This window comes from Triturus cristatus, chromosome 8 (assembly GCF_964204655.1).
Source record: "Triturus cristatus chromosome 8, aTriCri1.1, whole genome shotgun sequence".
NCBI lineage: Eukaryota > Metazoa > Chordata > Amphibia > Caudata > Salamandridae > Triturus > Triturus cristatus.
The window spans coordinates 1,050,099,900-1,050,124,006 of NC_140591.1; positions in this window are offsets into that span (position 1 = coordinate 1,050,099,900).

Sequence of the window (24,107 nt, forward strand, 5' to 3'; positions counted from 1 at the left end):
GCATGAGTACCTTGGTACTGACTAAACCATTAGAGTACTGCTAGGAGAGTGCCTGGGTGAAACTTTTAAGTTTTTCGTTTTTAGCGCAGTGAATACATTAGTAGATGGTACTGGATGAGTCACTGGAGGTGTGCAAGGTGAGTGACAGTTATTTATTGAAGTATATAGATACTGACTAGTCAATTGAAGGAGTGAAAGACAATTGTGTAGGTGGTTAGAGGCCTGAATGCATAGTGGATAGGCGTTTGAATTAATCCATGTGCTAAGGCCTGGCTCACTCTGCATAAGTACTTGTGTACTGACTGAATGATTAGAGTACTGCAAGGAGAGTGTCTGGGTGAATTTATAAGTGTTTGGGTTTTGGCGCAGTAAATGGATTAGTACATGGTGCTGAATAATTCAGTGGAATAGTGTAAGGGGAGTGACAGGGTGTTTGCAGGAACTGTATGAATACTGACTGGGGTATTGAAGGTGTGAAAGACAAGTGTGTACTTGGTTAGAGGCCTGCATGCACAGTGGATAGACATTTGAAACAGTCGATGAGCTAAGGCCTGGCTTAGTGTATGATTACTTGGGTACTGACTAAATGATTAGAGTTTTTTAAGCACTTATATGTATGCAAAGACATAAAGTACCCAAAACCTTCTCTCTAAATGGTTCCTAAATGCATACAGACTCTCAGTGTGATTCTAGACAACAAACACTATCCCATGCATATTACCAAATCACATTTTCTTTTCCGAAATTGGTAAACAGAGTACACATAATCCACATATTGTACTACTGCACATAATTGTAGAACCCTGACTCTTTTACAAATACCTAACCAATGACTGGTTTCATATTCTACCAGGATAGGTTTTTAACTAGTTATGTGTCTGCAAACACATAAAATACCCAAATACTTCTCTTAGTACAGTTTCTAAATGTACACAGACTCACAGTGTGATTCTAGAAAACAAACAATATCCCTTGGTTTTTACAAAAACACATGTACCATTCTTGAAGAGGTAATGTGAGTGCACACATTCCACATATTTTACTACTGAAAACTCGAATAAAGTTTTACCAGTAACACTACTACAACCACTACTATTACTACTAATACTCTTGAACCTTTTTCAACATGCCCGCCATTATCTTCATGGCCAAGGCATGGTGCCTTGCATTCTCTTCCCTTTAGATTATTATGATTTAATTTGGCTTCTTGACATGTCTTGGAATGATTTCTCAATCCGGTCCAAGACATGGGTATACCTTTCAATCATATGAGAGATTTCCTGAAGTGAGTCTGAAATGTCAGACAGAGTAGCCCAATATAGCATGAATGTCCTGCCTCACATCAACATAATGTTGGGAAAATTCATCCTCCCACTTGCCACCACGACCATCTGCCAGCTCCCTCTGCATGGGATGAACTCTGATATAACTGTGTGGTCCAACAGCTCCGAGAGGTGTAGCAAATAGAAGGCCATTGGGTCATGGAGGGTGCCTCCCTACATTTCCATGCTACAGCCACCTCCATTTTCGCAGCCCCCAGATAAAGCCACATTACTGTCTTATCCCCATGGTTTGATACTTCAAGGAATCACTTCTTAAACCCAGTAACACAAATCCTAGATCAGAAGAGATTAGGTATCCCAAAATCTCCTTTATCTAAGTGAGGATCTCCTCCCAAAATGGTTGAATACTTGTTCAGTCCCACCAAATATGCTTGACATCACCTAACATGATATAACCCCTCCAACAAAGGTCAGACACCTGTGGGGCATGTTTGGATAGTGCGATGGGGTGAAAGGTATGCACCACAATGCTGGAGTCAGGGCACCACTAACATAGACATAGTCCAGATGGGAGTAGCTTCTGTGTGAGTGTGAAAAGAAATATAGTCTCGATCTTTCAGGTCTAGCTTCCACCATGCATCATGTAGCCCTAACTCCCCAAATTCCCTTTTTAAAGTTTTCGGAAAGCTCCCTGTGCTGGACATGTGAGGCTGTGTGCTGTCCATCCCCACTTCCCATGTAGATTAAAATCTCCCATGAGAACAATCCTGACCTCGGCGAAGGCACCCAGGATAGAGAGGAACGTGTGAAGGAATGTTACTTGATTAGTGCTGGATGCATACACTTAAGCAAATGTATATTTACGTCCATGCAAAGACCCTTCACTAAGACAGTTCTTCCCTCCTTGTTCGCTTTGTAGATCTCAGGCTGAGATGGCATTGTGGAATGGAATAGGAGCACCCCATTCCTTTTAGAAGTTACAGTTGATTTGTACATAAGAAGGTCGTTCTTATGGTGCAATCTATGCTCTTCAGTGTGTTTGACATGGGTATCCTGCAGAGTAAATAATTTGTGCCTCTGGTCCAGTTCATATTTAGTCATTTTCTGTCTTTTAGGAGGGGAGTTCAAGCCTCTCAAATTCCAGGTAAGGGTAGTGATCCCCATGACTCGTTACTAGAGATGTTCCCCTTCCATGAGATCTGGTGTGGCTTTTCTCCCGCCTTATCCTGCCCTCCCAGGCCCCCTCTCAGCATCATTCCTCTATCCCTTCCATCCTTCTCCACCGTGCATCCCTCAAGTGAAAATAAAGGGGCCCATGTACCAAAAAGAAAAAGCAATACAAACCACAAACTAGAACAAGTCGAACAAAAATACTGCTTCTGGAACTAAACATTCCCCACGGTGTTACCTTATCACCAGCGTATTGGTCAGTATCTGTTAAGGCAACCTAGCTTGTACTAAAAGACACAAATCAAGGATATACCTAAACTACCCAGGGGCTACTGTGATAGAACTCCTCGCCCATTCGTGGCTCGACCCATATTCCAATACCAAGCACCTGCCTGTCCTCAATTGAATATGTTCATGGGTGGATCCCAGAGATGACCATTATGCTGCATGGTGTACCACAGCTGCCCCAAGGGCCCTCTCATTTACAGCAAACAGCACCCCAACCTGTCCACATACATCGAGCATTGGTGGACTGCCCCCTGTCAGGACTTCTGGATTCTGAGGCAGCCCTGGGGAAGCCACTGTCTTTGGGTTCTTTGTTTTGCTGGCAAGTCCGTTGTGCTTCCCGCTCCTTCTTCAGTCAACCTCTCTGCCTCCACTGTCGGGCCCAGAAGTAGCAGTGCTTCCTGGAGATCTGTGACATGCTGTGGTTTGTTGTGCAACTCCAAGGCTAATTCAGAGGGGTAAGTCCCTCGAAATCATATCAGTCTCACTGCAGTTTATTGTTCACTGGTCGGAACTGCTGGTGCCTCGGTAAGGTCGCCGGGGCAACGTCTTGGAATATGGAGCAGGAGGTTCCCTGAAAGGACACTTCATCAGATTTGCAGGCTACCCTTCTCAAAAAGCCGTCACTGGATCCAGCAAAATTAGAAAATTTCCGCCCAATCTCTCTTCTACCTTGGGCAGCTAAAATCGCTGAGGCACACATTAATACCACCCCTACCGCGTTTTTGAACACCAACGGCATCCTGGATCCCACGCAGAATGGTTTCCGCCCAGGGCACAGTACGGAGACAGCGCTCCTTGCTGTGACCGAACATCTGTGGACCGTTGTAGATGCAGGTAACACCGCAGCACTGATCCTGTTAGATCTCAGTGCCGGGTTCGACACTGTATCCCACCAGATCCTTTTAAATCATCCGGAGGAGGCAGGAATCGGTGGTTCTGTCTTGGAATGGTTGAGATCTTTCCTTTCTGAAAGAACTTTTCAGGTGTCTGCTTCTCCTTTTCTTTCACATGTCCAGTCTATTGGCCAAGGTATGCCACAGGGCTCTGCCCTGAGTCCCGTACTTTTTAATTTGTACGTACAACATCTGGCAGTGATAGCCAGGGACAGGGGTCTCTCCATTGTCTCTTACGCCGATGACACGCAGTTGGTGGTGGTTCTCTCTGATGATTCTACGCAGGATGCCCCTAAATTTAGGAGCGGGTTGGTGGTGGTCGTGGAGTAGATGACAGCTAACTGCCTCCAGCTCAATGCTAATAAATCGGAGGTGTTGTTGGTTTAGTAAAAACATCAAGCTTTGGAGAGAGAACTGGTGACCTAACACCCTAGGGAGCGCACCCACCCCTAAGTCAGTGGTGAAACACCTAGGGGTATGGATGGATTCAACCCTCAGTTTTCAGGACCACACCAAGAAAATAGCAGGCACGTGTTTCGGTCTACTACGGGGATTGAAACCCCTTCTGGGTTATTTTGACCTGCCCACCAGACAATTGATTGTCCAGGCAGCTACATTGTCAAGGATTGACTATGCCAATTCGTTTTTTTGGGGGGGTGAATAAAGCAGAGGTCATGCGCTTTCAAAGGGTCCAAAATGTAGCTGCCAGAGTTTTTCCAGGACTGCCGAGAAGGCACCCCATTTCGGGTGTAATCCGACGATTACACTGGCAGCCTGTGGCCAAGTGCATAGAATTTAAGTCTCTCTGCCTGGCCTTCAAAATCTTGAAACTCTCTTCCCCTTGTATTCTGACCGATGTACTGGTACCATACACACCCACGCGCCACCTGCGCTCTATGGGGTCATGCCTGGCTCTTGTCCTACGGGTAAAACGTCTACGTGCCGGGGGACAATCTTTCCGCTGCCTAGCGGCCAAGCTTTAGAATTCCCTTCCCTCCATATTCGCAGTCTGGAGAACTACCTGATGTTTAGGAAGGCAATAAAAACTCATCTCTTCCCTTCGGTTTAGGCTCTAGTTTTCAGCCTGCCTGCAGTCAGCACCGGAACGCCTCTTTGCTGAGGCAGCTGTTGTGCTATTCAAGTTGGGCTAACATAACATAACATATGATTGAGTCTTCGACTCTAAAGGAGCAGAGCTTGGCAAGCACATCTGTAGGTCACCTCTTCTCTCAGGACAACATAGGGCCCACTCTATCAATTTTAATTTTCAATGTATTTGTTTTCCAGTAATGTGGTAAACAGTCCCACAACAAAGGCCTCGAGGTCTGGTGCTGCTGCCCCTTCTGCCAAATTCCTTATTCGTATATTGTCCCTCCGTGACCTGTTTTCTAAGTCCTTGCACATTTGTATGCATGTCTGCGGTTGCGTTTTGAGGAGAATCGCTGGTTCCTCCTCCTTGCCTGTACGATGCTCCAGCTCCTGGAGTTTAGTTTCAAGATCCAGGGTCCTAGCTCTGACTGAGTCTACATCCTGCTGCAGCGACATCAGGCGACTATTAATGTCTGATGGAAGGGACTCGAGGGAGGAAGCCATGTTCTCTTCTTGTTCTTCACGTTGCTCATGCCTGAAGGCCCTCTGGGAGGCCAAGCAGTCCTCTTTTGTCAGGGCCATTGTGCTATCTGAGTGAGAGATGGGAGTCCTGTCTCACAACTCCACTGGGGCAAAATAACTGGAGACCCTGTTAGTCTGGCTATTCTGTGGTGTCATAGATGCTACCGCTTATAGGGCAAAGCGGCGAGCAGACTGTGCTGAGCACTCTGACACCAAGGATAAGAGCTCAGATCTATGGTCTATGCCAGAGCATTCAAGCCCCCTGCCGTGTGGCTGCTTCCCTCACTGTTGTGATCTTTGGGTCAGGCAACTTTGGGGACTCCCTGAGATCCTTCCACCCCTCTCTGCCGCTGTTCTACTGCAGCCCATGTGAGGGGTTTACTTCATATGCCCGGTTCCACTTTTTCCCTGGTATCAGCAGTAATCAGTAAAGTCCCCTAGATCTCCTTACAGAGTCCCCACACATTGCTCCATTCCTCAGTGTGGACTCACTGTACCTTATGAGTGTGCACCTTGCAATGTTTAACTGCCTGTGTCATGTAGGGCCTTATCGTTCCCTTCACAGGGTAGGCCATCAATCAGGCAGCTCTCAATGTCTCGGTGCGGGCCTCATGATTGCCCCACCAGTAATCGCCTCCCTCTGCCGTGGACACCTTTACCATCTTACAGAGCCTTCATTCACTACAGTCATTCCCGAGCTGTCATCTTGAAGTCGGCCTCCACATGCCGGTATTCAGCTGTCCTCAGCCGGTCTCCAGCCTCCTCTCAAATGGTAGCACCAGACTCACTCAGCACATGCGGCCCCCCCGGGTCTCCCCATCAGGCCTCCAGAACTCTCACAGGACTCGACTTGTCACCCCGGCCCAGACGGAGCGCCACCCGCCCCTACACATTGCCACAGCATCCAACAGGCACAGTGATCGTCTTCGCCCTCGGTGCTCCTTCGGTGTCAGAGAGCTTCCAGGAGCCCCCATCCAGTTGCCTATCCAGGCTTGGCACTCCCTCTGTCCCTCTTGCTCTGGTGGCATATCAAAGGCCTGCTCCCGCCACCGTCCACCCTTGGAGCCTACGCAATCTCTTGGCATCCAGTCATCACACCGAGCCCCACGACCTTCCTCTTGAGCCAGCTCGCACCATACAGGTATGTGATTGCATTTACTGCATGTTGCATCCAAGAATAGTCCTGGAGCCCCGTTTTTTGAGTGATGTTGCCACGGAACCTTTGTGGATTAAGTCCACTCGGCCATCTTGGTTGGCCACGACCCGATTATAACAATTTCTATACAAAAACATTATTCTACTTATAAATAAAAATATGAATACATTTGATTGAAACTTTTCCCCACCCTTACCTCCTATTAGCCCAACATCCTGCTGCTAAAAAAACCTTTTAAAATCAAATCATATTAATGTTTCTTTATACAGTAAACATTAATAACAAATGCTTAAACATCTCCCTACCCTTATCTCCATCAACCCAACATCCCGCTACTAAAAATGTATTTTTAAAAATAAAAAAGAATTACAAAAAATGTAATTGCAAAATAAATATTAATACAGTTTTTTTGTAAAAACTGCCCACTCTTACCCCCTATAAACCCGTCATTATGCTACTAAAAACATATTTCTACATATCAATAACAGCATAAAACATTTAAGTTACAAAGTAAACATATTTATAAATAAAACATTTTTAAAAATGATAAAACATTAAAATAAATAATAACAATACAATATACAACACATTAATCACCATTAAAAACAATGGGGCCAATTCACAGAATTAATCTGAGACAAAATCGTAAACCTATACTTTCACAGAAGGCATTTAGTAGTAGTAAAGGGGTCTATTAGGATGTCGTGCAGATCGCCACCGCCCGGCCGACAGTGACGGGCGGTGGACATCAGCGCGCCATCACAACACAATTTACCCCCACCATATTACAATGGCTGAGGTACCGCAGCGGACGGAAAGTCCGTCCGCTGCTTTTCTGCCAGTCAGATTGCCGGCCGGGTGGAAAAGGCCCACAATATGGTGCACCGCCATCCATATTAGTATGCCTGCGGTGGGTATGCCTTTCCATGGCAGAGACTCCGCCATGGAAAGGCATATGGTAAATGACTTTGGGGGCCCCTTGCAGGCCCCCAGGGGGGTGAGGGGGTTGGTGGCTGCAATTTGGGGGCCTTCATTGCCACGCTCAAGGTGGCAGGCACCATGCGGTGCCTGTCACATTGTGCCTGTCAATGCACAGCATGCAAATTCAACATTGCGGCGGGTGCTGCTTTCATCACTGCCCGCCACAATGTTGAAGATGCGGGATGCGACCACCAGGGGCTGTCACATCCTAATTGGCCTAGCGGGACTGCCGCACCTCCGGCGGTCGGTCCCGTTTTCCGTTACGGTGTCCGCCCGCCATCGTAATGGGGCCCAAAGTTAGGAATCCTAGATTTACTACTACTAAACTGAGATAAAATCCTAAACTTACAACTTTGGGCATTCACAGAAGGCATTTAGTAGTAGTAAAGTTAGGACTCCTAACTTTACTACTACTAAATGCCTTTTGTGAATACCGAAAGTCATAAAGTTAGGATTTTGTCTCAGTTTAGTAGTAGTAAAGTTAGGAGTCCTAACTTTACTACAACTAAATGCCTTCTGTGAATAACAAAAGTAGTAAGTTTAGGATTTCACCTCAGATTAGTTCTGTGAATCGGCCCCAATATTATTACCAACTATATAAAGTACACAGTGCATACGACCTGGCAGTGGTCCCATGATGGCGGCGTTACTGACCGCTGTAATCGTCAGGCAAAGCTTGCGCAACTGTGGGACTGCTGCCACACCGCACGCCTAACCTAGAATTTGCTCAGAAACTACTGGGCAGGTGCACCAAAAGCTTGGCGGTCCTCCTGTGGGTGCAACAATATAAACTTGTAATCGGGCCCATAGTATTGTTTACTTTGACTCTTTTAGGAGACTACTCAAGCCAGTATTGAAAGTGTAACATAGCTGCACTGTGTTCAAAGGCATCTCAGTTGCCCCGGTGGAGGACAAATTGGCAGATGCAAGGCTGCTGCTCTTTCATAATGAACCTACTACAGAGATGCAACTTTAACGACTTTTGCTGATGCAACTCCACGTGACTCGAGGATAAATGCTGCTTCACAAACCAGTCTTTCGTTTCTTTTGTCTTTATGATAGTAATTGCTTACACCCCAGTTTTATTACTGGGTGGATCGGAAGGCTAGAGGGTATTGGGGTGTATTGTCATTACCCTCTTGAGGATTGCACCAGTTAAAATACAAAGGCTGTATAACGGTTGGGCAAAGCTCAATCACCCTTAGGATTCCATGCAAAGCCAGATCTACTAAATTATCATGATCCGATTTTGTATGGAAACTTAGCACCGAATGAACTGGACCCAAAAAATGAACAATCAGAATCTGTTTAATGTTATTCCCCCACATAACTTGCAATTGTTGTAATAGTGAACATTTTATGTGGGACACCTTCCGGCAGATCTTATTGCGTATATATATTTTTACCTTATGTTGTACCTAAAGTACTAGTCTGAAGCAACACATTACTTGCCTTTGTTCTGTTTTCAATGCTTAACATCACATTCAAACAGCTTTATTCTGCATGAACACAGCTGAAGTCCTCATCAGCATACGACTGTCTGTAAATATGGCACTACTCAACTTTTCACCCATTAGCACAACACTGTGTTGCCTTTTTGCCCATGGATGCACTGCATGATGTTTAGTAAATATGGCATATAGTGTCACTATCACGTGTAAACGCTGTGTTGAGAAATGCTACACATATTAGCAATCCCACAAGTGTGTGGCATATAAGTTATGCAGGCTCAAGTAGTATTTACTATATACGTCTGCAAATTATGAGGACCTTTCATATTTTTTATTTTGGGAATGTAATTCTTAAGATTGATAGGGAAATTAATTTAAAAAATCAAATTCACATTCAAATGATCTGTCTTCAATATTGTAAAACATGCAAACTCAGACATATAGAAGTGCACATTTGTGCATACCTGTGCTTATACGCACTAGACCTGGTAAAATGCCAGTTGGACCTTCGCTTCACTTAGAAACAAAGGTAGGACTATAAAGGTTCCTGCCTTACCTTCAATAGAGTTCTGGTTTTGTTTCTATGTGGAATAAAGTTCAAATTGGCAATAGAACAGCCATTATGATCAGGTGTTTCTATTGCATGCATTTCCAATAAAAGATTCCTTGCACTCAACCTAAGAAAAATAAAAAATAATACATGTTCTCAGTGGCAGTAGGGAAAAGCTGCCTAGAGCCCAAGGTTAAGAAAATTACTCAGCCTTCGCTGTAACCAAGAGAACCTGCCAGGTGCTCAAAGCTTAAAAAAAATTCCTTCCCAGTCCACGAAGTAACAAGAAGAAACCGCTAGGAGCTAGAAGAATATAAAAGCCTCTACTTTGCAATTATTTTCTCTACGTGATAACACAGTGCTCTACCCATACCGAAGAATAACAAACACAAAAGGTGGCTTAAGAAATTGGAGTAATTAGAGGGTGAGTCCACCTCAAGTAATAACCACAAATCTTGTTAGGGTGAAGTAGTGAAGTCTTTACACGTACTTGAGCTTGACAATAAGTAACATATTAATGTAGTAGCAAAGCAGAAATAAAGTCAAAACACAGCACAAGAAAAAAACAAATCAATTTAGAAAGTACATTTTAATGAATAAAATGACAACAAAATGGCTTTGGTGGAAACTGTAGTTATACATCTTTAAAGTTTAAAAATGAAAATAGTGCCAAAAAGTATTATATACCAACCGCAGTCATTTGGCTGCACTTGACCGGGACCTAAGTGTAAGCTGAGGCTGACTGCAATGAAGTATGTGTTGGATACAAAGAACAGGGTTGATCCATTTTGATGTTTTATCTTCGAACTTGGTCTCTGAAAGTCAAAAATCATCAGCAGGGCAGGGACTCTTACAGAAGAGGGAACGTGATTCCTGACAGAGGCAGGACTGACTGACATATGGAGGACTCACCACCCGGAAGACATAGAGTACACTTTCTACTTGCACCCCTGTAAGACTTATGCTAGGATTGACACCTTCTTAGCCACCAATACATTTACCTAGCAGGTACACCAGATAGAGATACTCCACTGCTCGCTATCTGATCATTCGGCAGTGAGCATGACTCTGTCCTTCACTGGTCCTCGACCCAAACGTCTCTTTTGGCAGCTCAAGGACACAATGCTACAATGCCCCACAGGGGTGAAACGAATCACGAAAGAGATAGTAAAGTACCTATAAGACTGATACTCCAGACACCCACATAGCAACACTTTGGGATGCCCTGAAAGCAGTGGTCAGGGGAGAGTTTATCGCTATCTCTGCTTTCAATAATAAAATCCGGAGGGAGAAAAGGGAGCAACTTTCCAGTGAGGTGAAGGAGTTAGAACCTGGGAAGGATAAGCGGCAATGTGCGTCCTATTTTCCCATCTCCCTCCTTAACATGGACCTTAAACTGTTCACAGGGATCCTGGTGCAGCAACTCTCCCCCACCTACCGGGTTTGATGGACCCGGATCAAGCAGACTTCGTCCCTGGTTGTCAGTGCTCCGATAACACCAAATACCATTTACGCATCATCGACAAAGCCGAGCGTTTCAGTATGGAGCACATGATTCTCTCTATAGACGCCGAGAAGGTGTTTGATAGGGTGCATTGGCCCTATCTAACAGCGACTATGCACCGCATCAGCATGCCAGAGAGATTTATAGGCTGGGTCCTAAGCAGTTACACCAACCCAACTGCCTCTGTCCGAGTGAACAGCCTTACTTCAGACCCCTTTCCTATTCAGCAAGGAACACAACAGGGCTATCCACTCTCACCACACTTATTTGCCCTCTACATGGAGCCTTCGATGTTGAAGGACCCTTATCATTTGAAGATTTCTGCACATTATAGAGCCTCACAGAGAGGGAATGCTTTTGAAATCACCAAATTCAAAACGGGGCATGCAGACAGGGGTTCGGAATGGAGCTCAAAGGACCCTCATGCCATTCGAGAAATGCTTGGTGAAGAAACACATGGACTCGCGTCTGGTAACAGAACTCTATAGATTTCACAGACGCCCTCCTAGGACAGAGAAATCCCCCAGACAGCTGAGATAGGAGGGGGAGTTGGGCAGGACGCTATCTCAGACGGAGTGGAGGGATATTTATTATACAGCCTGCCATACGTCACGCAGCGTAGCTAATATTGTGACGGCAACGAAAATTGTAACCTATTGGTATCTCACTCTGCAGACACTTCATAGAGGTAACCCAGCCCGAAACCCCCAATGCTGGAGAGCATGAGGTTCGCTGAGTACCTTGACTCACCTTTTATGGGAATGCCATAGAATCTCGGGCTATTGGACACAGAAACTAGACGACATTGACGCCCACTTCGATACCCTGATCCCCTGCTTTCCCTCATACACCCTATTAGGCCATACCAATCCACTCACCTTTCCGCTTAGATTCCGCAGGGGTCTGAATATTGCATTAGTGCTAGGTGCGGCCCTCCAAAACATTCTAACTCCCTGGCTGACGACCACCCCCCCTCCTTACCTGGGATGGCTCCATAGGTTATGGGGCTTACTCAGGATGGAAAGGATCTCTCACTGTCCAATCCGGGAGCCTCGTTTCAGGACCTCTGGAGGCTCTTTCTGTCACTGCTAACCTCGGAGTTTAAGGAACTCACATGCCCTAGATACCTGAGATTGTTGAAACTAGCAGATCCACCACAGACATAACCACGAAAGGAAGAGAAACCTTAGCGGACATGTGAATCATGGGACATTGCCAGCGAGATCTGATGGGCGAGGCCATGGGCATATAGCGTAAATTCCATATCTCAGAGGGAGAGGGAGGAAGGTAGGGGGAGGGAATGTTTTCTTCTTCTTGTTCAGTTGTTCCTTTCTTAATTATGCAATTCCACATCGATGGGATTCATAGCAGTACTTAAATGCATGTTGAGAATCTATAAAGAAAATGTAAACATAAAATAGTGGGAAAGTAACCTATCTTTGGTATAAGAGGTTCTTAGACTGTATGGAGCAGTCTGTACACGATTTGTTGAAGGGTTGTGCATAAGTGTGACTAGGTACAAATCTATCTGTACTTTACTCAGACTTTGGGACTGGTCTTAGGTATGACATGATTACTCATTAGGGTGACTGTATTGTGTGTTTCGCATAAATCATTTAATGCAATACTTTAGGTTTATACAATATAGTTCATGATGTGATTGCAAGGCTCTGTCACCTTGTTACTATTTTCAATTTCATGTGCATTCTACATTAAGCATTTGGACTGGTTTTAAGTATAACCGGTCAAATTTTAGTCTATCTTTATTACCAGGTATACTGTATTAAATCTCATGTACAATTCAATTTATGATCGATTAGCAAGGTTTTACATAGATGTACAGAATTGTTGCACTATGCTTATTTGTACAAAGATTCCTGGGAGAACTTTTTACTTGTTCAAAATGCTGTTTATGGTTGTAACCTTTTATCTAGTTTTATTTATTACAGTTTTTTCTGCTTTAATGAACTGCATTATTTTATGGTTTTTAACCGAATAAAAATTACTTGATGATGATGATGATTATATCATATACATTGTATCTATGTTTTTATGTTTTAAGTGTCAAGACATACATGGGAAGGGCTCGTGAGCACTTGTATGTGAATGGTGACACAAAGGGTTCGAGAAGGATAATAGTGTGCCACATTAGCCAAAGCTAATATAATTAAGTTCCCTTCATTATCTAGTAATCATATTTAAATGTACCTTTTTCTTGCTTTGAATAATAAATAATAAGCGAATTTCATGGAGGACAAATAACCAGTATCTATATATCATAAAACTGGCTCGTGTCCATTATACTAAACACATCCTATGTACATCATTAATTCTCTAGTAAGAGTTGGTATTCTCTATTCAACCCTAATCTCCCCTTGAAATAATTGTCTAAAGTAGCACAATAAAACTGGATGGTAATGTAGTGTGAATAGCTCATACACCTTGTGAAATCAATTGTCCACATCTTCCTATTATTTACTGTTTAATTGTGACATGTTTGGTCATTTTTGTTTTGTTTGCCTATTCAATATATAGAAGAGCTCTTATAGAAGTAATTGTCATTTACAGTAGCTTCAGATATGTGGTTACATCTTATACTAATGGCAAAAATACAATCTTTGGTTGTCAATGTTTAAACAAAAACACAGAGGTGATGGGTGGAATGCATGCAAACGTCTCGGCAACTGGAAATTGGTAGGGCCTTATTCTAGTTCTTGCCCACTATGCAACTCTAGACAGGACCAGGCATATACAAATCAGTCTTGGTCCTGGTCAGAAACCAACAGACCTGCCCAAACTGCCTGTCCAGGTCCCCTCTGGATTGGCTTAAGCGTAGGACCTGTGGCATAGCAAGCATTGTATTCACATTTGGGAATCACTTTGACACACACAGGTGTCCAGAGCAATTTCTAGTAACTCAGATATTTCCATGCATTGTACCCCATTTGGTCTTGGTCCTTCGACCTCTTCTCCTGCATTCCACCAATCATTCAATTCTCACAAACTAACCTCACTGGGTGACTTCACACCTACTACAATGATAGCTAGAATGAAGGAAATACTCAATAAAAGACTGCTCCCAATATTCCCCAGCCACTGGGCCACCCCAACTTTAATTACTATGCATGCCTTACCATACGCAATGCTAAAATAAGCACATCTCCAACCTTTTGGCATCCCTGACCTTTACCTTTTCCTCCCAAGCTCTACCTTCCTGCTGATTCAACTTCAGGCATCACCCCTGTACCTTCATCCCAATCATTTGTCCCATAACCTTTTTACGATGCCTTTGAAACCTAAAAGCATTCATCATTACCACCTTGATACCTTATTACTGTTTAATCACATCTATCTTATGTCATGTGCCTGTACCTATCCAAAGCGTGGTTAACTATGGAGGTTTCTGAATGCCCACAAAATTTATGTTTGTGGGCATTCACAAATTCCTTTTTTCCCCTTTCCACTTTGTAAACTGTACAATTTTCCCTCATGCCAAGGGTTGGCATAAATTCCTTTCCCGTGTGGGAGGGGATTGGATTGCCCCAAGATTGGTTAGAGTTTAGCAAATGTTTCATGCTTCAGAAAAAGGTTTAACCGGTATCAAACTCTCCCTGGATGGAGTTCCATGCTATGGAAAACTCCACACATCAGGAGTTAGACCCCAATGAGAAATGTACATGACCTTCCCGAAATATGACTGAAAATATGCATCTGACTCAGATTTTCTTGCGCACTTCTGTAAATGTTTGTGAATTTCAGAAAGTGGAGAATATACGTGCAAGTAGTTTGCTACCCCCACTTTCCCACTTTCTTGGTAAATATGGCCAAGAATGCAATGCTATATTCTCTTAAAACATACTTTAACAACATTTTCATTTTCTATTAACACTGTACCTGTTACCATTGTAAAGTTTAACTCAAAAGCGTTGTCGTTATTTTTCATAGTAGCCAATTTAAATAAAGGATTTAAGTACAGTTTTCACTCTTTCTAAAATGAAATTCAAAGTAACCAGTCATGGATGAGTAACTCAGGCGTTGTATGCTTGCACCCACAGCTGACCTTATCATTTTGTTTACACAAAGAGATTTTCATCTCATAAGGTCTTTTATCAACTACTCACCCACTTTAACATACGCCTTCACCCGGCCACTGAGCAAGGAACCGTAAGTAGGTTCCTTGTATTGCCATACTGCACATTACAGTTAACACAATTTCAGAAAGTCTTTTTTGTAGAAGCATCGGCGTCAGCAGCAAAGGGTTGTTGAAATGACAATCAATTTACTTGCAATTAGAGTAACACAAATGTGTTAATTTAATAATATTATGTTCGAGAGTGAAATCAATTTGCACATTTTAAAACAAATTCTCAATTGTGGTTTAAGCTTATTTGGCCATCATATTTCAGATGTAATTACATGCCACAAACACAAAGTAGTCTCTGACCATTTTCAATGTTTACTCCCAAAATGAATTTTATTCGAAACATTTGTGTCTCAAATTGTAAGACTATTCTACCCTGCTGCAGACTGTCTCTTCCATGCAGAAGCTAACATGGCAAGAAATGTTTTATTACTTTGTCATCCAGTACTTTTTAATGGATCCCTGTTTCATAACTCAAGGCTCCTACACCATGGAAACAATTGGGACACCTTTCTGCACATAGGGATGTCATGCTGGTTGCAATGTTAACCATCCAAATCTGTGAAAAAGTTAACAAAGGGCAGTAATAGCCACAACAACATTTTTAAAATTGCATTCTGGTGCACCTTCCAGCTCATGCTTTCGTCCAATATTTCACCTAAATGACTGTAACGTTATACTTTCTCAATTTTTCAACACCTTGCCTTCATGTATAACATATTTTCTTGGTCCCAAATTGCTTATATTTTGGTCATGTTAATCATGAATCTTTCCAAGTGCAGTACACTTTGCCTCTGTATGCCTGATAGGGTGACGTCAATTTAAAATAAATAATCGACATACAATAAGATATCGACAACACGCGCATCATCCTTGGGAGACAGTCCTTCATAAAGCTTGGGGCAGATCAGCTCTAAATAAGGACAACAGTAAAAGTAAGTAAGTAAGGAATAACTTTTTTGTTTCTGATGAATTAAAACCATTACAAAAGATACACTCTGATGAAAGTTTTTGAATAGTTAAACATTTTCAAACAGTGAAAGTAGATAAAACACAGCATTGCGTTAAATCAGTTTCTAATTACTATTTTTCAGAAAGTTCTTATTTCAAATACAATTGAAATCTGGCCCATGCTTCTTCCTGCAGAAAACAGTATCAATTGATTGGAAAAAGCACTTTATGAATCCGTTCATAACTCAACACACATATGCCCCTCCTTCTGCTCACTCTCATCTGCCGCTGCTCCTCACTGTTGTAACCGTTATGGCATTTGGTCCCAGTCTGGTCTCTTTCTTGTCATCCTCACTGGCCACTGTGCCTCTCCCATGCTACCAGGAAGCTTGGACATGGGTCATGTGAGCTACAGGACAATGAAGAGTGGGTGAATGAGGGTGTTTGGGTCATGTAGGGCAGCTAAGGGCAGAATGCGAAGGAGCTAACTGATTGTGGGTAAGAAGTAGTGGTGCTCAAAGCAGCTTGCAATCTGCATTGGCAGCTCTTATATTTGATGGAACTTTGTCTAGTGATATTCTTCTCTGTTTCTTCTGCTGCCATAGTACTGCTTTTGTGGCATAGATTTTCCTCGCTCCACGTTCAATACATTGCAACTCCTGCTCACCCTGAAGAAAGTTCTTCACAGTAGTAACTGCATGGTAGTGTCCAAATGACCAGATTTCAACAGGTCAATGCTGATGAATGATGGGCTTTCTGTTGAACTGTACCTCATTTGTGTTTCTTGAGAAGATTTTAAGAACTCCATATAATCATCACACCCATTGTGTACCACTTCCTGAGGTGTTTGCCCAGATTCTATCACATAAACTGGTTTGAAAAACTGACCTGGATTATTTGCTTGCACCTTATCATTCTGTGAGAGATAACATGCTTGTTTTTGAGCTTAGCAAGCTAATCAGTATCATTTATGCTATTAGTATGTTATCTTGGATTGGATTGGAAGAACATATTGTCTGTGTTTTCCATATTCCTAATGACACAAATAGGATGTTTTAATGGTTTATTGGTGCAACGGGAAATGGGTTTGGAGAGGTGTAGTTAGTCGTGGTGCACATAGAGAACACATGATGTCTGTATGATCAGTAAAAGAGACTCTACCTCACACGAAATGCTCATAGAAAAGTCTAATTAAAAAAAGAACTGGGAGATTCCGTCAGGGAGAAACAAACCTTTACCTTAAGACTCTAGCAAAGCCTATTAGCATGTCCATAAAGAAATACACCACACAAAACGATTAAGACCATGCTAGGAGCTTCACAAATATTGACAAAGTTACTTCCAGGATATATACATTAGAAGAACTGCCAGCCAACAAAAAAACCTGCTGTTGCACCTCAAGCTCTAAAGCCTGAAACTGATTGTTTTGTTTGTGTAATATTATTTGCTGTATAATATATCATTAATGACTGTTTTTGTCTTAAATTCTTGAACAAAGCCAGAAGGGGAATATGTGCAGAGAGGAAAGATGAAGAGTATTACAAATGTTGAGGGAAGAGCTCAGTAATGTATGTGGGGGTTGATCAGCTGTTTTCCTGAGGTGGACTGCACTTCCCAGCATCCACAGGGTCCTAGGAGGCGGCCCTGCAACCACCCTCACCTGTGCCTGGTCCTAGAGCTGTAAAGCACCTCTTCTTCTCCCCAGTGTGGAACGCTCTTGGGTGAAGCTCAGGCCAAGGGCAGGCTTGATCTGCACCCGTCAACCATGAGAGAAGGCAGGGCAAGGCCACCCCCTTGTCACTGCTGGAAAGTCTAGTATTCCTGTTATCTCGAGAACAAATAGTGTGCAAACTGCTGCAACGGTACTTCCTCTTTTGTGTTCCAGCACTACCCTTTTTTGCTAGTTTGCCTACAGCATGTAACCACAGCTCCCTGCCCTGTATCCGTGAGATAAGTACCTCTTTTGCTGTTAATACTTGTGGAGTTGGAAAAAAAAGTGCACCCTGTGTTGGCATCGCCTTTAGGGTCTTTTGGGACTCAATGACACTAAGTACTGTGTGTGTCAATTCAGCTCCTTTTTGACCTCCTTTTTCGTCTTTTTCTGTTTGTTTTTTTGTTGTGGTACTGCAATGGGCAAAAGGAATGCCCAGGATGGGGGACATGCTAATTCACTCACTAAAAAAAGTCCTAAGAAGCAACTAGTAATGATGTTATGGACAGGATTGATATTTTTCTATCCGACTGTCATGCCATGGCTCATACACCGTCTTCCCCTATACCAAAAACCCCTGATGTTCCAATTCCAGAGCCAACTGAGGCTACACCCACTCCCTCTCCTGCTAAGAAAACCACCAAACGTATCCCAGAAATGTATAGTAAATCTCACTGGAACACTCGCACTGGCGTAGGCACTAGCAGTAGAGGAGGCAGTTCAGAGCAACACCCCTGCATCGTAGAACAGACACCAGGTGCTCACATGTTAGATCAGATAGAGTGCCGTAATAGGTATGCTGTTCTTTCTGTAGCAGAGAATATTGCAGAGGGCGGAAATATACCCATGTTGGATGTTATAAATAAGGCAGTTTTGTTCTTGTTCCATAGCCTAAGAGGCAGAATTGAGGCCCTCAATGAGGAGGTAGTGACCCTTCCAAAAGTTGGTAGAAGATCTGGAGGGGAGAGTGATCAAAGATTCAGTTCTGAGTCAAGCAACCAAGGCAAAGATACTAGTAAGGAGATGCAAGGGATCTCTGAATGTAAATGTCCAGTGGGAGGCCTTCCTCTTCCCTCCTATGCAGCAATAACATGTGCCGATCACTGAAATAAGCTACTGGACTTCCCTTGTTCCCGTTCTGTCCCCCTTCCAATTTTTGCACAATCATGTAGATGGTTTTATTTGGCCAAGCGATAAATCTATCGTACAGCAATGTGCTCCTCAGGGTAGAGGCTTGGGAAGTGTGCTTAAGAGAGGTGAGGTGGGGTCAGATGAGGGTAGTTCCCTTGGCAAGAGGTCTGCCAAATGTCATTCAAAGGGGTGTTTGAAAATGTGTTTTGTATCAAGAATCGTTCCCAGAGGAAGGAAGATGTAATCTTCCTCATGCAGGTCCCCAAATTTTCTATTTTCACTCAAAAATAAGGTCATACACTGTTCTGGGAGATCTGCTGTTGCTATTCTATCATAAGAGATGACATTGATCAGGTTTAAAGGATAACGACTCCTGGGAAGGTGCTTGATATCGTGAAAGTATGCTTTGTTCATAAAGCCACAGTAGATGGCCTAATGGGCATACATTTTTGTACAGTCCTGCTTGCCAACACATATATTACGATCAAGTATTGTCACATTTCGGATGAGAGCCCTCTGATTAGTAGTTCTGCTTGTAATGGGGGGGAGACATGGCCATTGGGACTGTTAACACCCAGGATTAACTTCAGGAAGAGGTTGCGGTTAATTTGGAGGAAAATGTGCTGACAGTTGGGATAGTTTTCCAGGGTCTCTTATCCAAGCCCCCCCGTTCCCCCTCTCATCAAACAACAAATAGCTGGGGCTCTAAATATGAAGCTGTTTGCTCCACTAGCCATTCAAGGAAATGTCTGTGGAGGCTTGAGGTGAGAAGTTAGTGCAAGCATGGCTGATATACGGGAGGTTGGCAGGGTTGTATCTACAAACCAGTGTTTGAAATCCAGCTTCGTCCTAGTACCCCTAGCGCAGCTAAAGGTATTGGTGTGGAATGTTGTCAGGATTGTCCGGATACTCCACAAGCAAGAATGAGACAATTTTATAAATTCCCATGATGTGCGTCTGATGCAAGAAAACTTGAGTCTGGCCCCCTTATAGAGCAGTGGGTATACTTCCTACTGCAAGAATGCGGTTAAGAAAGGAGTAGAGAGCCCATTGGGTGGCCTAGTGATCTGGGTAAAAGTTGCACTTTAATGCAAAATTAAACCTGTTCCAGTTGATTACCCGGATATCCAAGCAATTGACCTTGTTCTTCCCTCTGGTACAAAAATCATGTTTTTTTATGTTTACAATCGAGTAAAACCTAGTAAGGAAGAAACTAGCACATTAGATGTTCTTGAACATGCTCCCATGGATTACACTGGCAGTAACCCCCTATTGGTAGCAGGGGATTCCAACTGTACTTTTGAGCCCTTTGCATCCAGCACATTAGTTTTGACAACAGAATGGCATAGAACTTGGACTATTCCGATGTTAAAGTTACCTACTGTCAGATGGACATTAAAAGGAGCCCAGATGTTGGCCCTATCAGTCAAGCATGACTTGCAGGCTACCAATGATAGGACAAATTCGGACCTTAAAGGTAAAATGACCTTCAATAGACTTTGCCACTTAATTAGGATCAATTACTGTCTGGTCGATTATAGACTTTGTCCTGTTGTGCTTGATATGAAAGTGGTTGAAAGATTTGATAGTGACCACAATGCCCTGAACCTAATTTTCTATAATTCTAGATAGATAGAAGCTGTACATATGGGCCCTCAGAGATCTGTGCATGCTCTCCCAATCAAATAATCTAAGAATGATAAGATATGATTGGGTGGAGAACAATCCTTTGGCTCTTGAAATTGTCAGAGAAAAGTATCCAATGATGTGGCTGTGCTGTCTCACTTTTGTAATGAAGAAATAGTAGAGAAAAGGAAATCCTTGCAAGAGGCACTTTACACGCAGATTAGAGAAATTCTCGGTCAACCTTAAAAGGTGGGACAAATTGATCTAATCCAGCAGCATGGTATAACCAGGATTGTAGGAAGGCAAGGTGAGTTCCTTTAAGCAGAAAAATCTAAGACATGTTGTGATTTGAGGGGATGTAGAATAAAGTATGGACAGACACTGGATCACTCCAAGAGGCAATGGGAATGTTCTCTATGGTCCAATCTGCAAAGAGTCTTTGTAGCCGAGGATAATACATTGTTTGGAAGAAAGCTGCACTATGTCTGAATGGCACCAGGACTGACTTGGAATTTTCTGTCCAGCAGGATGAGTAGGTGTTTCATTTTGGGGATTTGTATGCTTGTGGAATCATTGGAGAAGAGGAAGACAGTAGCCTTTTGGACAATATTGCATCCAGCAAGTTGGAAATTCTTGTAATTTCCCCAAAGGAAACTCAGGCAGGAATTGGCTCCTGTATTCCAGATATAGCCCCTGGTCCAGTCAAAATTCCGAATGATATATACAGGGAAGATCCAGTAGTGTGGGGTGCCTTTAGCAATTTGCTATCGAATGCCATCCTCTCTGGCATGATTATGGTGTACTGAAGCACTTGCCAAAATCTGAGTTAGACTTTTAGACCTCATGGAATCTTTAAGGGTTACCAAAATCTCTTGGTTTGGTTTCCTCATGATACTGCTGAGGAAATTGGGATTGGAAATCTATTGGACTGACCGAGAGAAGATGTCCCAGATCACAAGAGACAGGGTAAAAACGTTTACTGGGAATTCATTATGGTAAAGAATCTTTACAATGCTAAGGGAAAGCTTACTCAGCAAGTCAAAGTTTTTAAAACCTTCCCACAATGTGAAGATACTATCGATTAGATTGTCCCCCAATTGGTGCGGAAATTGTTCCTTCGATTTAGATATGTAACTCCCCACCAATGTGTTCTGTAGTAGATGCTGACTGGGACATCTAGGTTCGTTTCAGTTAAAGGAGAACTTAAGAAATTGCATTGGCTCCCAACTCATTTGAGATCTCGCTTTAAGGCGCTGTGTATTGTTTTTAGGGCCTTGAATGGAACAGGTCCTGAGTTTCGTAAAAATAAGTTTTCATGGTATATACCTAACAGAACTCTAAGGTCCACAGGTTCCAAGTTTGTGAAAACTCCCTCTTTCAAGAAAACAAACTGGGGAGGTAGAAGCTTTGTGTTTTGTGCCTCCAAAGTTTGGAATGAACTCCCTTTCACTTTGAGAAATTCTTCTGATCTCATCTCTTTTAGGAAAAATCTTAAGACATTGTTCTTTTCCCAGTTTTAGATCTTGCATCTCATGTCATCAGTATTTAGCGCCAAGACACCTCAGGGTAATCGTGCGCTCTGAAAGCATTAATAATATAACATATAACATAACATAACATGGCAAAGCCAAGTTCCCTTTGCCAATATGTGTCTAGCATGCAAATGAGGTCCTGAATCCCTGGCCTATTTACTCTTTTTTTGCCTCAATTACAAAAACTTGAGGACTAAGGGGATTATCCCGCTATGCAGGTGTATTGGTCCTAGAGACTTTCCAGAAGTGCTCAGAATACTTAGCACAGATGCAAGGAGAATGGTGGTATTTGGTTTAGCTTAATTTCTAATGGCCCTAGGGATCAGACGCTGGAAGTGTATTATGTGATATGTTTGGTTCATTGTTTAAATGGATGTATGCCCTTTTAGTATTGCCTTGCCCCTTCTTTTACTGCTTTTTAATGATTTATCTACTTGTAATGAAATTAATTGTTTACCTTTGGTACCTTTACATATATATGTGATTATGTGTTTTTAATAGGGCATTGCCCAACAAAGTCAAGCTTTAACCCCTTGCTAACTGTTTACTTGCCCCTACATTAGCAAGAAGGCAACTCTGCTATTTTAAATTGCATGTACTGAGAAGTACTTTATAAGATATTTGTGATCAAAAACCATGTTTCATGATGATTTATGCATGTATGTATGTATGTATGTATGTATGTGGTATTTGTATAACATGAACTTAATCAAAAGGCAGCAGAATTGAGTACTGAGCCAAGGGCCAGTATACTGTCAATGTGTGATATGAGAGGAATTGTATTATTGAGGAATTGCAATGCAGTGTTTTTCTAATGGGTGTGTCTTAAAATCCTTTATATATTGGAGCAGCGTTCGGATGGTCCTTATTCAAATTCTGGTTGAGATTGACAAGACCTGCGGCCTTGTTTTTTTTGCATGTTTTGTTTACACGTCTTTGTCTCCAGTCTGTTGGTGCCCTGGCTCCAAGCATACAAATAGCCACCAAAATTGGTGAGGTTGTCTGAAAGATAGTTGGGGGTTCTGGTTATGATAGCTTTATAAATCATGTGGGTGGTTTTGAAGAAGGTGTGGACTCGCAAGGGGAGCCAATGGAGTATGATCATGTGATAATATTTATTCAGGCCCTGGCTGAGATGTGCTGCAACATAAAATATATCCATAAGGAGGGGGAATGTGGTGACTGCACAGAAAACAAACCTTCTAACTTCTAAATAGACCCTCTTCTTGATGCAGTCAACTCTTTCACCTATAGTGGGCTCCTTGATTTGCTCATCGAAGAAACAGTTGATGCATTTAGTTACTTAGGAAACTTAAAGACAAATTAGAGAGGGAGAATATATTTGACTTAGATAGTGGGGATCCAAAAAAATAGATAAACCGACCCATACTGAATCTATCTCACAATACCTCATAGGGGATTCAAGCTTACTAGACCAACATTCAGGAAAAGAATTATGAAGCACAATTTAATGAATAAAAAGCTTGTGCTGCATGTTAAAATGTAACCTTAAAATAAATGCCAAAACACAGAATAGTGCTCTGGTATAGTCTTTTAAGTCTGAAACCACAATAAATACTCTAAAATTATGGAATGCTGTAAGTACGCACATGTCATGAACACCAGCACCAAGCAAGGACCCACCATTAGATGACACCAGTGAAACCCCACCAACAGAAAACAACATGGTTACTCAACCAATATTGGTGGAGATATGCCACAAAAAATGTAACAAAATGCATGCATGGAGAAGGCATGCGCTCTGTTCCAGGTTAAATATACTGTCAAGGGCATAGAAGCCTTTATACAATTTAAGCAACAGTAAAATTAATAGTAGCTTGGCCATGATTCCACAGACCGCATTTACAACCCCATTCACACTTGGAACCATCCCTCAAGGTAGTGCAAGATTTGGGGATTTATGCAGCCAACTTTGATCCAAAGATATTTAAAGGACCTCCTTGCAGTCACACTCTGCTTGGTAATTAGCTTTGCTTGGCGAGCCTGCAGCTTGCCTCTCAGCTTACCTGAAAAGATTCCATGACAGAATATTGTGAAAACCAATAACAAAGTATCATCAACATAGTATTGATTCCAAAAATATCACCATCTTATACTTAACCCAAAG